Source organism: Tamandua tetradactyla, chromosome 10 (genome assembly GCF_023851605.1).
Source record: "Tamandua tetradactyla isolate mTamTet1 chromosome 10, mTamTet1.pri, whole genome shotgun sequence".
Classification (NCBI taxonomy): domain Eukaryota; kingdom Metazoa; phylum Chordata; class Mammalia; order Pilosa; family Myrmecophagidae; genus Tamandua; species Tamandua tetradactyla.
Genome location: NC_135336.1, coordinates 7,584,693 through 7,601,131, shown reverse-complemented (window position 1 = coordinate 7,601,131; position 16,439 = coordinate 7,584,693). Strand labels below are relative to the sequence as shown.

General features: G+C 39.2%; 1 protein-coding gene across 6 annotated transcripts in view; it reads right to left on the bottom strand.

Moving 5' to 3' along the window:
- The window catches only part of LPP (LIM domain containing preferred translocation partner in lipoma), a 696,418-nt gene that overhangs the window by 505,959 nt on the left and 174,020 nt on the right, over nt 1-16,439 (bottom strand). For all 6 annotated transcript variants that reach the window (XM_077117865.1, XM_077117860.1, XM_077117864.1 and 3 more), the window contains one exon: nt 11,253-11,316. The gene's annotated coding sequence lies outside the window, so the exon portion shown is untranslated. The remainder of the gene's footprint in view (nt 1-11,252; nt 11,317-16,439) is intronic.

The following is a 16,439-nucleotide window of genomic DNA, read 5'->3' as shown; positions in this document are numbered from 1 at the left end:
AATGAAGGATAGCATGCTGGGTTTTATGAAAATTAAATAAGAACATACAAGACACCATTAACAGAATCTAAATTGGTGAGAACACTGTTTCCGAAATCATAGGCAGCCAATTTCCACCAGAAATAATTAAAAATATCTAAGAAGTCATGTGAATTCAACTAACTTAAATTCAATGAAAATTTACTGTATGATCACCATTATGTGTTTAGGTCTCTTCCAGGTGCCATGATCGAAAGATAGGGAGGGAGAGAGGGAAGGAGGGAAGCAGGAAGGTCCATTTAATTCACAATTTCTGTCCTCAAAGACTAGGTGATCTTGTCAGGGAAATCACATTTCACCTATGAACTATATTAAGAACACTTGATATTAAAAAATAAAGTACAGAAATAAGTATGTTACTGACAACAACTCTTATGAGAGTTTTACATGACGTATGAGATCAGGGAAAGGTTTAGAGCAATTGAAAACGAGACATTACTTTTCTGTGGGATAAGAGATGCTATAGAATTCCCCTTCCCCTTTAAGCACCCACTTTTAAAAGAAGCAACCTGTGGAATCCAATAGGAAAAGTGCCCAGAAGAGACTCTGCAGATGGGCATGCTGAGTGGCACATCAGCTATTAACTCTGGCATCCATCACCCCCTCACTATCCATAGCTCCCTTTTGTTTCCTTATTCCTTCCTTCACACTGAGTGTGTCCCCTTCACTTCACCTCCTCTGCCCATTCCTATGGAGAGTGAAGTCCCCCAGCTTGGCATGTCCTCACTCACAGCTTTCACAGCTAACCAGGGCACTGGGGCAGCAGTCAGTGTCACACTGTTAAAACATCACAAGGGGCAGTATGACAGTGGCTCAGTGGCAGAATTCTTGCCTACCATGCTGGAGACCTGGGTTTGATTCCCAGGGCCTGCCCATGAAAGAAAAAGAAAAAAAAAAAAGAAAAAAAAAAAAAAAAAATCACAAGCCTTGGAATCTGGAGACCTGAGTTCTTGACACGACCTTGTACACGCTTCACTCTGTGAGCAAATCACTTCCACTCTATGGGCTACAGTGTTCTCACACATCAAATAAGAATAGATAACACTCAAAAGTCCTCCTCACTCCTGAAAGTTCCATGTCTATGCCCCAACCTACAGTTTCTCACAATCTCCAACTGACAACTGGGGCCCTACCAGTCACACAGGCCCTGAAGAGGCACTGACATGACCACATCAATGGTTTCTATTGTGGGGAAGGTCAGGGACTCCTTCAGAAAATAGCTGCTCTAAACAGAGCCCAAGGAGTGTCATGGCAACACTGCTCGCAAGCTGCCAGAGGTAGGGAGAAAAAGCAGCCAATATGCCTGTGCAGCTGCCACATTTCAGAGAAGCACTCAAACCTCGTTAATATCATCTTGCTTAATACCAAGTCCCATGGATCATAAGCTATTTTTACTGTGTATTTAACAGATTTGTATATCATCTTCCCTGCCAGCATTTCTACAGTCCAGTACAGAGGACTCTACTTTCAGGTCCATGGGCCACCCAGGTTAATTCAGGAGAATGAGAGAGGGGGAGAAGAAAAAGAAGTAGGAGAAACATTAATAGGTGGGATAAAAAGATACACGTTGGAGGTGCAAGCGTAGTTCAGTGGTAGAATTCTCGCCTGTCAGGCGGGATTCCCGGCCCATGCACTTCCCCCCAAAAACAAATAAACAATCAAGCAAAAGAAAGAAAACATAAACAAACAAAAATTCAACAAATGGTGCTGCAATAATGGGATATTCACATGGAAAAAGAATGAAATGTGATCCCCACCATACAGCATACCAAAAAAAAGATACACGTGGGGGGGGGGGGGGGTAAGGGAGTAAGGGAGGGAAGGGAGTAAGAGGTATGAAGGCAAGTAAAAGCCAATATATTACAAACATCCAAGTCCAAGGCTCTCTGTAGACTCAGAGATGTTGTCCCTATGGAGAATCCTCTGTTATGCACAGTTGATCACAGGCCCTCCTACTCCAGTTTTGTTCACTCCTTCTGTTTATTTTCACTTGCCTCCAAAATCAGCTTCCCTCAGAAGAATTCTGCTTGCCACTCAGCAGAGCCCTCTCCCAGTGTCCTACAAGGGAAGCATCTAACCAGTACATTGTGCCTTTCAGAGCTTCCAGAGAGGGGCTTTTGCTAAATGTCCTTGTTTACCAGCAACCTGTCTCTCACATGTAAGGAACAGGAATTTTTGCTTTTTACAATAGATCAAGTTAAACTGTGTGAAAGTATCTCTCATGGAGCCTGTCACATATTAGATACCGAATGTTTTGGTTTATTAAAGCTGCTGGAATGATTTTCAAAAGCAGAATTTATTAAGTTACAGGTTTACAGTTCTAAGCCTATAAAAATGCCCAAACTAAGGCATCCAGGGAAAGAGACCTTGATTTGAGAAAGGCCAATGGGTCTACACCATCTGTGTCAGCTAGGAAGGCACATGGTGACATCCACTAGTTTTCTCTCCCAGCTTCCTCATATGACTTCCCCGGGGGCATTTTCCTTCTGAATCTCCAAAAGTTTCTGGCTGTGTGGGCACTAAAGCTTTTTACAAAATGGTTCCTTCTTGAAGACTCCAGTAAGCAACCCCACCTTGAATGGATGGAGACACATCTCCATGGAAACAACTTAATCAAAATGATCCCACCCAATAATATTGAACGAGGACTAAAGAACATGGCTGTTCTGGGGTAGACAACAAACCAGCACACCCAACAAATGTCTATTTGTCTCTATGTGTTTAATATAACAGCAGCCATGTTTCCTAATATTCATCAAAGAAAGGAGTCCAGCCAAGGCTTGCTGAGTGGCAAGCAAGGATGCAGGCACCAACCAACCCTCTGCTCCTTCTCAGATGTGGCTGCCATTGCCACTAACTGGGTAGACTAACTTGGGCAAGTCATTTCTTCTTTGAGGGAAATGAGGGTGGGGTGGGGTGAATACAAACTAGACAGCTTTAAGTTCCTCCCAGGAAAATTCTATAAGCTTATAGATCCTGTACACATCTTAGAAACAAGCAACATGCTGAACGAAAAGGTGTTGAAGAACACGTAATACTTTATTGAGCATTATATCTAGGGAGGGTACTGTGCCAAGATCTGCAGGAAATTCAGAGAAGCAGAAAATAGTCCTTAAATTCAAGACCCTTATAATATATTGGAGGGAGAGGGAGGGTGTGGTGGAAAAAGGAAACATAAAAAGAAAGCAATGAGAAATCAAGTTTAATTATAAAACAAAGTACAGTGCTCAGTCATTCAGGGCCAAGGGGAAGACAAGGAAGGCTTCCATAGGAGAGAGTTAGGAGACCCAAGACCCTACAGGCAAATGGAGAAAGGTAGCATTTTAAAAGCGCTGCCCCTTTATGGGCAGAAGTGCCATGGGTACCTGGGATGGTTAAGTCTCTTATTTGTTTGAGACTTAGATCATTTTTACTTTTCATGTTTCATATATTAAAAGCTAGAGTAATAATAGCCACCCTTCTCTCCCACCATCATGACAATATGTGGGATAATACAAAGGGCACTGAACGAGGGACAAGATACTTGGGTTCTGGGTACAGCTCTGTGGTCACTGTTTAATTGCCAGGGTTTGGCTAAATGGCTTACATGGCTGTGGGATAAGTGAATCCAGCAGGAATTCAGAGCTAGAAGGATTTTTGAAAATCATCTTGTTGAAAGCTCTCATTTTACAGATGAGGAGACAGGTCACCATAGAAGAAGTGAGTTCACTCAATGTGTGAGTTCACACATATCTATGATTGATTCTCAGATCTCTCAAGATGCCTGTTTTTCAAATGTTTCAGGGTCTTAGCTCAAGCTGATTCTTGACTGCTGGGGATTTACTCTTCAACTCCTTCTAATAGTTCATCAAAGTTCATTTAGTTATCTTCCAAAGCCAATATCTGGCTGAGTGTCATCAATGTAAGGTTCTAGACCAACTGGACTTAATAAGCATTTACTTAGCGCCAACAACTGAAGGAGGAACTGGCCGGGTATGTGGAGGTGAGTTTGATCCAGGAGAAACCAAGTCTCAATATGATATGTGAGCTCAATAATTGTACTTTGCGAGTGAGAATTTGGGGAACTCTTTCCACCTGGAGATTTCTTATCTGATCCGGGTTGATCATCAAAAGCCTCTGATCATCAAAAGCTTAGATGTGTGCAATCCCTGGAAAAAACAACATAGTTTCAACCATTTCCAAATGCATGGACTGCAAATTGGAGAAACAGACATGCCTGTGAGGCAAGGGGCACTGGTATTGTCATTCCTATTTTACAGGGCCCAGTGCCTAGCCTAGGGGCTCACACAGTCTCTGGTAGAGCAAGGTCCCAGCTCAGCCACCTTGGGTACTGTTTTACTACCATGATCAACTGTTGGATGGATAGTCTCAGCCATCAGCCAGGCAAGCCCATTCAGTCTACTGGAGAGGATGACAAAAGTAGAGCTATGACAACGACCCATAGCAAAGGTTTTATGCTTATTAGTAGTTTTACTACATTCAACTAGTAATATCTGAATGAAAGCATGGCAGAAAGATTTATGAGACAGAGCTGTGTAACTCTAGAGGCAACCCAAGGCACACATCAGATGGGAATTAAAAAAAAAAAAAATCTCTTTATACACACTAGGACTCAGATGCCAGCACACGTAGTGAATGGCCTCAGCCAGACAGCAAAGGCATATTGGCACCACTGTAATTTGTCCATTCACCAATATGCTTCCCGAAAAACACCCATATGCTTTCTTTTAGCTTCCATATGCTTTTTCAGCAAGGAAACTAAAATATTTCATTAGTTTTGAGTAATTAATAATTACTTATTTCACAATAGTCACCCTCATTAAAAAATGAAAATAACTGATTAAGCTGCAGGATCCTGGCTTTCAGCTCAAGCTTTTTTTTATTATTATTATTTATTTATTTTTTAATTCTTCCCCTCTAGGAATTGAGTAATACAGTAAAGCAGCCAGTGCGGAAATATTCACACTATGGGGAATGAAGAGTTATCAAACACACAGCCCAGCATTCCTCTTCACTGAGACACTGCAGTTTAATGAAAAGAACATGGACTTTGGAATCAGGAAGATTTGGGATCCAATCCCAGTTTAAACCCCCATGAATAGCCCTTCTAAAAAAATGAAGTGTGTTGAAAAGATAAAGTCTGCTGGCTGCCTTCAGCCCAGGTTTCATTACGCCCAAGGAGAGGTTTCACAGTGTCCCTCCCTTCCCTGGGCACAGGGTCCCAGGCGTGGGCATAGCTCAGCCAGAGAAGGCTGGCAGGCTGGCAGGTCACGGCCAAAACCCTTGAAACTGTTCTCAGGCCTAAAACAGCGCTTTTCAATCTCTAATGAGCACATGAACCACCTGGGGATCTTGTTAAAAGGTCTGGAGAATGGCCTGAGATCTGCATTTCTCATAAGCTTCCAGGTGATGCTGTCACTGCTTGTCCTTGGACCTTACTTTGAGAAGCAAAGACCTACCAAGTATGAGGTTAGACTGAAGAATTGGAATCTGTTAAAATTGGACAACTGTGCTTGCCTCATTTGGCTGGGAGGAGGATTATGAATCATATGGACAATAAAATTTCTGTATATTGAACAGCACAGTGATATTTCATTTAACCTCACAAGTCTTGTCAAGAGGGTATTATTTCCATTTTAGAGATAACACTGAGAACCAAAGAAATCAGGTAACTTATCCAAGGTCACACAGCGAGCTAGTGCCTGTCAAGCCTATCAGTATTTGTAAGGTAAGCAGTTGTAGGACAGAAAATATAAGCAGATATTGCTGAGGAGTGCTGATGCCCTGTAACCCTTGCTCTGCCACAAATGTTTTGCCTGAATTTTAGCAAGTCATGCCCCTCTCTGAGCCTACAATTCCCCAGCCACCAGATGCAGCTGCTGCCCCCTTCACATTCTAAGAACTCTTCCATCCCTGCCATGTGTTCACTCTCATGAACCCCATGTGTACGCACAGTGGGTCACACACGTGTCATAACAATGTGGCAGGATCCAAAATCTATTGCTCACATCAGCATTTTTGCTGATCTATGCAAGGTCAGAAGCCCATCTCTGTAAAAAGACCAATGTTCAATATAAGGGGGAGAAAGCAACGAGCGGATTCCACAAAGCTCTGAAATCCCAATGCAGTTGAACACTCCAAGTACAATCAGAGTGCTAAGAAGCTAACTGCTCTCTGCCTTACCCCTGCCTCATTTATCAAATGGAGATATTGATAACACTAAACTGACCAAAGCCTGGGAAAAAGGAAAAAGCTATAAGTTATTTTGAATGCATTTTATACAATTGCCCGACAATTTTCATTCTGCCTTAAGGTATCACATAAGGATTTAATTAATGAATTATAATGTATATGGTTCAGAAGGTGTGCTCTTGCCCATCTCTGCACTCCTGTAACACACATGCCCAGCACGCCTCTTAGGCCCATTTGCAAATTTTTTCCAGATATTTCTATGGTTTATGAACTTGTTTCATTGTCCCTATTCTTATTCAATGAGGTCTCTGGAGACATTCACATATTTTGAAACACATCTGGATTTAAATCCTGGCTTTGCTATATATTAGTGGTACGACTTTGACAACCCACCCAACCTCTCTGAGCTCAATTTCCTCATATGAACAACTGGGGAACATAATATTCTATTTTAAAATATTAAGTGAAATAACATATTAAAGAGCCTAGGATTTTAGCAGGTTCTTGGTAACATACATTAAAGTGATTGGATGAAGGAATGAATGAGTAAATGAATGAATAATCCAAGCAGAATAAGAGTTTAAATATTAAAAATATCATATCAATGTTTTGAGATGTATAAATGTCTAGAGTCACACTCAAAAATGAGTCTAGTACCTAGAGTAGAATACAGGTAAGCTGTGGGAAAATTCTACCAGCATCAGAAAATGTATGTCATCCAAGTATTATCTCAGATTTTCCCATGCAGAAAAATATTTCTTGCTTAGTCTAAAACCCATGCATGGCCTTCAAAGGGTCTACAAACCTCCTGAAAGTGTAGACAATATTCTACACAGAGGTGCATTTTCCAGGGTAGAGACTTCATAGCTTTCATCTGATTGTCTAAAAGGCCCATAACCCTCCCTCCAAACACAAATGCACACAAATTCAGTACTGTCTTAGGCAAGGCTCTTGTCAGAAAGGGTCCTATCAATTGACATGGAAAAGTTTTATTTCATTCCATAGGCTGAGAGATGCAAACATGCTGTTTAGAAAGTATGGTCAATGGAACTAATGATAAGCACAACAAACCAGAGAAGGAGGACTCTAAATTAAAGACCTGGCTTGGCTGCAAATTTGTTCTGGGGCAAATCAGAGACTCATGGAAAGACAGAGTTGGGAAAGGACCTTTGACATTTTCTCTATCATGCCTCCTCCCAATTTGGAAATGAAGAAACAGAGGCCCAGAATCTTGTGCATTCACCAAAGTCATAGCAAATGATTCCGTGAGTTTGGATTTGAACCTAAGACTCAGTAAAATGATTTTCATTCTCTGAAATTTAGTTTTATGAGGTTCATGAAAAGAACCAATGGCCTCTATGGTATCTTCCAACTGTTTGGTTAATTACTAGTCTCATCTTTGGACCTGGAAGTCCCATGAGTTCAGCTTGGGCAAAGATTATTTCAGCTTCTCAGGCCCATCACAGTCCCCTAAGAATAAGGTAGAGGGAAAGAGACACTGCTATTAATCTTATAGCCCAACAACTGGGAATTATAAGCCTTGAACCAGATTTCACTCCACTGGCTCTCCTCCTGTCCTCTTGCTTATTAATCTCTCATCTGTCTTTTCTTTTATTAATGTTTCCAACTATTTGCAGTAAACAGCCTGCAAGGAGCTCATCCTCAGCTTCCTATAATTCACTGGATCAGAAAAGGGCAGGAGGTAGGTAGAGGAGGGAGTGACTATGTTAGGGTCAAATAACTTTCTGAAGAAAGGACTGGAAAGGGAGCCAGAGACTTCTTATACATGCACAGAGAAGAAGCCAGTTGGAATCCTCTGTACCACTGCCACACAAAACTAATGAAGATGCTTGGAGTCAATTCATGATTTAAGGAGATCTCACATCCTTAGGTTGACACTGAGTTTAGTTTTGCTGAAAGACAATAGCATCTCAAATATTAGGAAGACAATAGAACAGTTTATCAAAAGAGACTTCTCTGCTAAGTAAAGATACAACTCTGGAGTCAGAAAAAAAGAATTTTAGTTCAGGATCTGCTACAAACACCATAGACAAATTAGGCTCCCTTCCTGGCCCCAAAATCTCCAACTTTTAAATGAGAGAATTTAGTTAGATTGATTCATAGAGTCCACTCTGGCTTTGACATTCTGCCCTCTTCTTACAGGTCCAATGACTCACCCTGAAAAAGTCACACAACAGAAGAGTCCACCGATGTTAACAGTGGATGAGTTCATTAAATCCTCCAAAAATGAAACCCTGACTATGGAAGAATGGCATAGAGTAGAGAAAGAAAGATGGGGGGAGGTGGGCTGTTTTTCTTACTAACCAGAAATTGCAAATGGCAATGTTGCTAGGAGGCAGAAGATGTCCTATGTATAAATGCCCAGTCATGGTGTATATATAATTCAAGTCATTTATTGTTCTTCATATATATAAGATTCTCATATATATATACATACGAGAATCAAAAACTAAACAGAACATTAACTATTTTCATACAATGACTCTGTAATAGAGTCATATGACTTTCCTATGATTTTGGAAAAGTGACAGCAAAAGGGAGATCACTTCACTAAAAGTAATGCCATGATCAATGGTGTAACTCTGTTTTTAAATGCCCAAATGGGTCCCAGAATGGGAAAGTGCCTTGCCCAAGGTGACACAGCAAGTTGAGAGCAGAACTGGGAATAGAATTAGATTCTCGTGTCTTCTGACTCACAGTTCTTCCTCTGTAACACATTGCTTTACTCCCCGGAACAATGAGCTTCTATTCAGGTAACTAAGAAAATAAATTCATTTACCACTACTACACCTACCTCTACCTCAAATAAACAATAACTGATTAATTTGATTTAATCCAGACTAGAGCCCTTTCAACCAATTTACAATAAGCAATTCACTCCGCAATATAGACAAGTCCACGATAATTAACTGGGCATTATTCATCCTTGTCAATGAATCACCCTGTTCTTGTTCAAGAACAGATCTTGCCTATTAAAGAACATTAGGTATCAGCTCTAAATAGTAAACAGGGTATACCATTTCAGATTCCATGAAGCACAGCTTTAAATAGATTTGGTTTGGAAATGGGACAGAGAGCATGCCACAGTCAGTGTATCAACACTGAAAGAAGAGAAAAAACAATAATTACATGCATTAATTGGGTACCTGTTGACACATCTACTGTCAAATCTATTTATTTAAATTGTTATCTTTCTTCACTATTGCCACCGATACCAATTATTACAGTGAGGTTATTTTAAAATTCCACCGTATATCCCCATATTCACTGTTCCTCTTTCCACAAGGTTATTGAGACGTTTCTGTCCTTCCCTCTTCACCAGCCCCCATCTCCAAAAAATGAAAGGATGGATGGATAGATAGATACATACATACATACATGCCAGATAAGTAGGCAGGTAAGTAGAGATATGAATACAGACATGGAACTATGTTCGAACCTTGCAAGGCTTACTTAAACTTTTCTTTGTAGTTAGTTTCAAAGAGGGAATCAAAAATGGCACAGTTAACTACTTTGTAAAGCTTACTCTATTGGTATTTAATAATTGATATCTGAGGGAAGGACGGTATGATTACTGCAGTTTCTACAATCTCTGCCTCACAAAGTTGTCAAAAACTGGCAGCCTGTGTCAGTATTCTTTTCTGATACATTTATCCTTGAAAATAATATATCAGAAATGGATTTTTAAAGGGCTATTTTATGGACTGGACAGGGAAAAACAATGGGCAGGAACCCTTTCCATATATTTTACTACAACCACACATATATGTGTATACACACACACACAAATCCTTTCTTTGTAGAAATGAGAATAAAATCTAAATATCATTGCTATGTCTGATATAATTATAGAGGAGTTTCACAGTCCATACGTCATCCACAATGGTTGCAGATGATGCGCTCTTATGCATCCTGAATATTTGCTTTGACAACTGTACTAACCTAACAGTGTAACTTCCACTCAGCTCTAAAATTGCTAACTCCTACAAATATGGCACAGTACCAGCAGATTTCGGTTCTTTCAATGGTCTGTGCTACGAAGTTATGTTTGTAGTTCAAGGTCACGGAAATAAAACTAAGTGATTAACCAAAAACTCAGCAGAACAAATTTTTCTACTACTTTAAATGCTGATATCAAATCTTCCACAGAGTTACCATTCCTACAGTCAGAATCACCTTATCAACTACCTCACTTCTTTTTAACTTATTAACTACCTTACTTCTTTCTAAAGGATTATGTAGAACTACAGCAGAGCTCACTGGGACATGCAGACATCAGCAGGTTAGCTGCAGGAGAAAACTCACCAGTTTGCAAATTTTAAAACTATCACAGCTTCCATTAAAATATATGTGTATATGTACTTAAAAATACAAAATATATATATTGTCTTCCCTTTTCTTGGCAACTTCAGCACAACCACAGGTCTCCTTTCTTCACACTGGTCTCCCAGGAGAATAGCTATGCATCCTGGGTTTCAAAATTCTAACTTCTTTTCCACATTGTTTAGGAGTTTTTGCTTTACCCTTAGATGATGTCTTTTGAGATGATTTTTGACCCAACTACAGTTGAACAGCTCCTTTAGAGGCACGCAGCAATGGCAGTTGAAAACATAGTGCAGTGAAAAACGTACCCGATCAGGGGTTGAAAAAGGCGGGTGGAAAGCCCTCCTACCTGGCACTATGATGAAACAATGGATCTGAACATCTTAGTACATAGTGTATTAATGGACACAAAAGAAGTACTCGTTCCATCTGAGTCTCCCATGTTGCCCAGATTTTTTCACCTTTAATATTAAACAGTAAGGACTAAGAGTTAAAAGGGGAAATTAAATCAAGAAGACATAAAAGGAGGGCAGTTCACTGCCATGCCCACTTGTCAGGTCTTGTTGGCCACCACATACCTTTGTATTTCTTCTACTGGGAGCCAAATCAACCCAAACATTATTGGCTACGACGCCTACTGGCATTCTGTAACCATATAGACGCTGAAGCTCTCTTACCTCAGATCACTAGCTCTTGACACGGTCTGTGCACACAAGGTTAAGCAAACTGCAGTGCCAGCGACTGTAAATGAAACAGGTAAAAGTTAGTTGTGGATATTAAACCTCTATTCATTAATAATCACAACGTCTTATATCTACCTATAAGCAGTTCCTTGTTTTGCAAAACATTTTCACATTCATTATTTCATTTCACCCACGCAATCATCTGATGATGAAGCAGAGTAAGGATTATTCTACTCCCTTTATATGTGAGGAAATGGATGGCCAGAGGGACAGGAAGCACGAAAACAGAACTAACATGGATTGAGCATTCTACATACCGTCTCTCACATTTAACTTAAGTACCATATGAAATGTGTATTATTGTCCTCATTTTACAGATGTGGAAACTCAAGTTCAGAAAAGTTAAGTAACTCGCCTAAAACTACACAGTTACTAGTGTGTGGGGAGTACCCACGTGGGCCCAGGGGGGTTGCCTCCTGGTCTAGTGGTCTCTCCTTTACACCTCATTATCCACGAGGTTATTAGGCTGGGAAGACACAAGGCCAAACAACTCACTGACTTGATCCAGCAGGCTTGCTCGAAAAGGGAATGATAATTTAAAAAGAGTTATTTGATTCACATGGGAAGTGGGAAAAGCACAGGGATTTAGAGCCAGTGAGACTTGCCTCTTACCACATGGCCTTAAGTAGGTTACTTAAATTCCCTGAATGTCACTTTCCTCATATGTAAATGAAAATTATAATATCTACCTCATAGACAGAGCTCTTCTAAGATAAACAATTTCTGAAGATTTTTCTTCATTATTCTACTTTATAGATGTGGCTAGCTGTTTATGAATTGATAACATTTCTTCTTAAGAGTCCATTTTTAAATAATCAATATTATGCACCACAAAGCTAGAGAATACCTCTGGATTGAGTGTCTTTGATCCATATCTCTAGTTTCAAAACATCAGTATGTGCAATATGTAGAACTCATAGGTGAGCCCTCACCTATTAACAAACATCACCATGAAAAAGACTTGTTCTGAAAAACAAGGCCTCAAAAACTTAAAAAAAAAAGTGTCCTCTCAGCCCCAAAAAGCAAGAGACACTGCTTTAAGTGAAAGACCTGCTAATAATACGGGGTCATTTGAAAATGTGTGCCTGTATCATGCCTTATGTTCAGAGAGACAGAGCTCCCAAGCTGACGGTAAGAACTAAGAGAATTTGTTTTAATACAGTGAATAGCTGGGAAGTGGAAGAACTCTGGGAAGCTTCCTTACAATGTCCAATGTTCATATAGACTAAAACAAGAACATGGTTGACAGGGTGCCCTGCAAGAATTTCTAAATGTTAATAATGTCTCAACACTACATCTTATAGTTGGAAAACTAATTACGCAACCATTTTATTTCAAATCATTCTAACCCCAAGCAGTCCTTATTATCCCACTTTTACAGATAAGGAAATAAAATCTGAAAGATCACCAGACTCATACGAAGCAGACCAAAAGTTAAACTGTGGCTTCTTGGCACCAAAACTAGCAAGTATCTTTCAAAAATGAGTTGCAGACTCCCATTTGGGAGCACACTACTTTAAAACGGTAACAAAGAGTTGAGGAAAGGGAAAATAGGTATATACCATTAAAAGACAATGGTCAAAGCCCCAAAGCACATTTAATATTCTGAGCTCTGCTTCACTTTCTTCAAGTGAAAGGAGAGAGCAAAGATTTCACATCTGTGGTCTAACCAGAAGGTGACATATTACTAAGCTGGGGCAAAAGGAGTATTTGATGCAGAGCTACTATCATGACCACTGTCTCAGCTCCACCTAATGAAGTTTCAGAGATGCAACATCCTTTGTCCACAGTCAAAACACAGGCACAAAAACAATAGGCGTTGGCACCATCAAGTTAGAGTAAAGGGCCTTCAGCAACAAGTCTCACATTAAGCAGAAGAAAAGGTGAAGCCCTCTGGCTAACTTCATCAGCCAGGCTCATATCAAAACCTCCCGGATATTTCATACTGCATTGATGTTTTCCATTAGGGCCATAGGGACAGCTGCAACTGTCCCTGGGTATTTTACAACAGCTGACCCAGAACCTGGCATGCCTATATTTTCTTGTCAAATGACCCTTACTCTCCCAAGAAAAATGGTCTTGCCTCCAGAAGTATCTCCAGCCAAAAACAACCAACCTCCAATTGTTTACCCTTCAACTTGTAAAATTTCAGCCTTGAGTGAGAATCTTTGCCAAAGGTAGACTCATCAAACCTAGTTACTGCTACAGGATTATTAATCATTTCTACTGTATTTTTGGAAGAACAATTAAGCTTAGAAAGAGAGTGGCAAGAGAAATGATGCAGCATAAAGTGAAAAAAAAAAGTAAAAAGGAATGGAAGGAAATGAGAAATATAGAGAGCAGAGAGACCTGTTTCAACAGGTTTTTGACAAACCCAGGCAAGTCTTTTAATCTGCCACTGCACCCCAGGGCAATTTTTAAGCAACATAAGGCCAGAATAATAATCCTAACATCATGAAAGAGAATAGGATTCAGACTAAGTGGCATTACGATTGCTGAGATCAGTGTACAAGATAATTGATAATGCTTGATTTTTTTATAAGTTCTACAGCACAAATGAGCCTAAATCATAGCCTTTAAAAACTGCTACTAAGCCAATACTTCCTTAATACTTTTTAGCCTTGTGGTCCCAGATAGTCTAAATCTGGGGGTTACCTTTAAAACAACAATGGAGTGGGGACCTGGGTCTTAGCACCAGAACTCCGAAACCTTTTGAATTAGAAGTTATATGAAATATAAACTTCATTTGTTTCTCTTTTCACAGGTCTTGCCCATGCTTATCCCAAAACCACCGTGGAAACGCCATGGTTTATTCCGTTTGGACTTTGTATGTTTTTGAATGTCTTATGTGATGATGATGGGAAGATTAGTTACAGCAAGATGTTTAAATTAAATAATATAATAATGTTAAATGTGATTTTTAGGAACTTTGCCCCAGAAGCAAATTTATATGTTAGATTAGGCCAAAGGCAACATGACAGACATGGGACGTCTACAGCTCCGAGCACCAAATCCTTTAGGAAGAACATTTTTAAATGCACTCTCTCGCCGGCCACCCTCAGATACTTATCAAGACTACAACATATTCCATAGCTTATGAATGATTTGGTTGTCTCATTAAGGTAATGTTTGCCAGTATTTAATTGCTTCCCTCCCTGATTTTAATTTCCTCACCTGTCAGCATCTATCAGAGGCACTGAAATCTTCTGACATCCTGGCTGATTGTGTTGAAATTAATCATATTTTTAAAAAGTAAATTGCTTTGGCCTAAAGGTAATGCTCAACTTCTTAATGTGGTATTTATAAAGGTTCCATCAACGGAACTCATAGATGGAAAATTAAATGAGAGATTTTAGGAATCCCAAGCAGAAATATAAGTTGCTTACAAATCTCCAGTCCTGGACCTGCAAAGAGCAATTAAAAAAAATTCAATCAACAAATGTTCACTGAGTATAAAGCACTTGTCAGTAGGCATTCTGTGAAAAAGAGAGGGCAATAAGACATGAAACTACCTCAGAAAGTCTACAGAAATAAGGTAACAATTAATTAAATTCATTTGACTAAAGTAGCTGGCATTCTAGTCACTCAAAAGGTATATTTTGTATTTAAACTTGTAGACCACAACTCAGTGAGATATAATTTGTTGGTTTAAATATTAGCAATTATAGCAATATTCCCATTTGACACTTGAAGAAACTGAGGCACAAAAGAGTAAAGGAACTCTTTCCTAGATACCTAGCAATGGGAGACCCAGTCATATGATCTAAAAAAAAAAAAAAAAAATCAGAAAATAATGCATGATCACATTGGAATAAAGATAAAGAAAAAAATTCTTTGCAAATCCTCCAAACACTGTTATTATTCAGTGCTAATTCTTGTGCTGCTAGCTATCAGTGATGAAGCTTAAGAAATTCATCTAGGGAATCCACAGGCACTGAGCAGTTCTACAAGAAGTAAATGAAATGATGAATACAGAAATGCTTCATAATATGTTTTATCATTATACAATCATTTTCATGTAGTCACATTATTATTCTTGCAAGAGATATAAAAGTGACTGCATCCATGTAATAATTTGTCCCCAAAGCAAGCCTATAATATCACCACATCTTTTTTTCAGTTATGCTGCTGGTTCTGTGGCACCCAAGCTGAACGGAAAATGGAAAATGTTATCTGCATATAACTGTGTGTGTGTGTGTGTTTGTGTGTGTGTGTAGGGAGGGAGTGAAGGGGAAGGTCATGGGTTGGCACAAAGGTCACACATCGGTCCTAGAAGTTGGTTGCACAGAAATGGCTTTATAACCAAATTCTAATATGAGTCATCTTTCTACTAGACTATAAGCCCCTATTTAACCTTTAAATGTCTCCCCTGCTATGAAGCTTGACATGACCCAGAAAGGTTTGATTATGCAAACGTTCGCATAGCTACTAAATTGCCTGTTTTCATATCTAGATCACTAAAATTGTTACCGAATTTTATAGCTTTTGTAGACTATACACCTTGAAGAGAAGCCTCTTGTTTAAAACTCAGTTTCTAGAATCTTAACCCAAAGTCCACAATATCAAGCCCTTAGCAGGTACTCAAGAAAATGTTTAATGAATGAACGAAAAAAATTAACAAAGCACCTGGCACAATGCATATCATCTAAGAAGTACTTGCTGATGTCTGTCGATCTGAAATTAATTGAACATTTAATTTTTAAAATTTATTGTACAAATAAATGATTATAAAAGCTACTGAGTGGTTAAGTGAGGGGTCACTGAGGAGGTAAATAATCAACAATGGTCCAGTCATCATTAATCCATTAAAGAGGTGAAGAAATGTTTTTCACAGTAAGAAAAATAAAGGTTAAACACATGAGTAGAAATGTAGGCAGGAGCTTAGAAAATTTATGTAGGAGAAAAATATTAAGCAAGGAAGCTATGTTAACTTCTAGAAACAAATTTTTTTTTAAATCTAGAGATGATGAGAATTCTCAAATGATTATGGGTATAAATAAAATCCAGAAAGAGATGGAGGAAGGAGGCAGCGAGGGAGGGAGAGAAATTTTTGAAATAATGAATTCCAAAATCCAAGGGCATGTGTATTAAAAGAAGAAAAAGGAACAATCAGGTAGATCA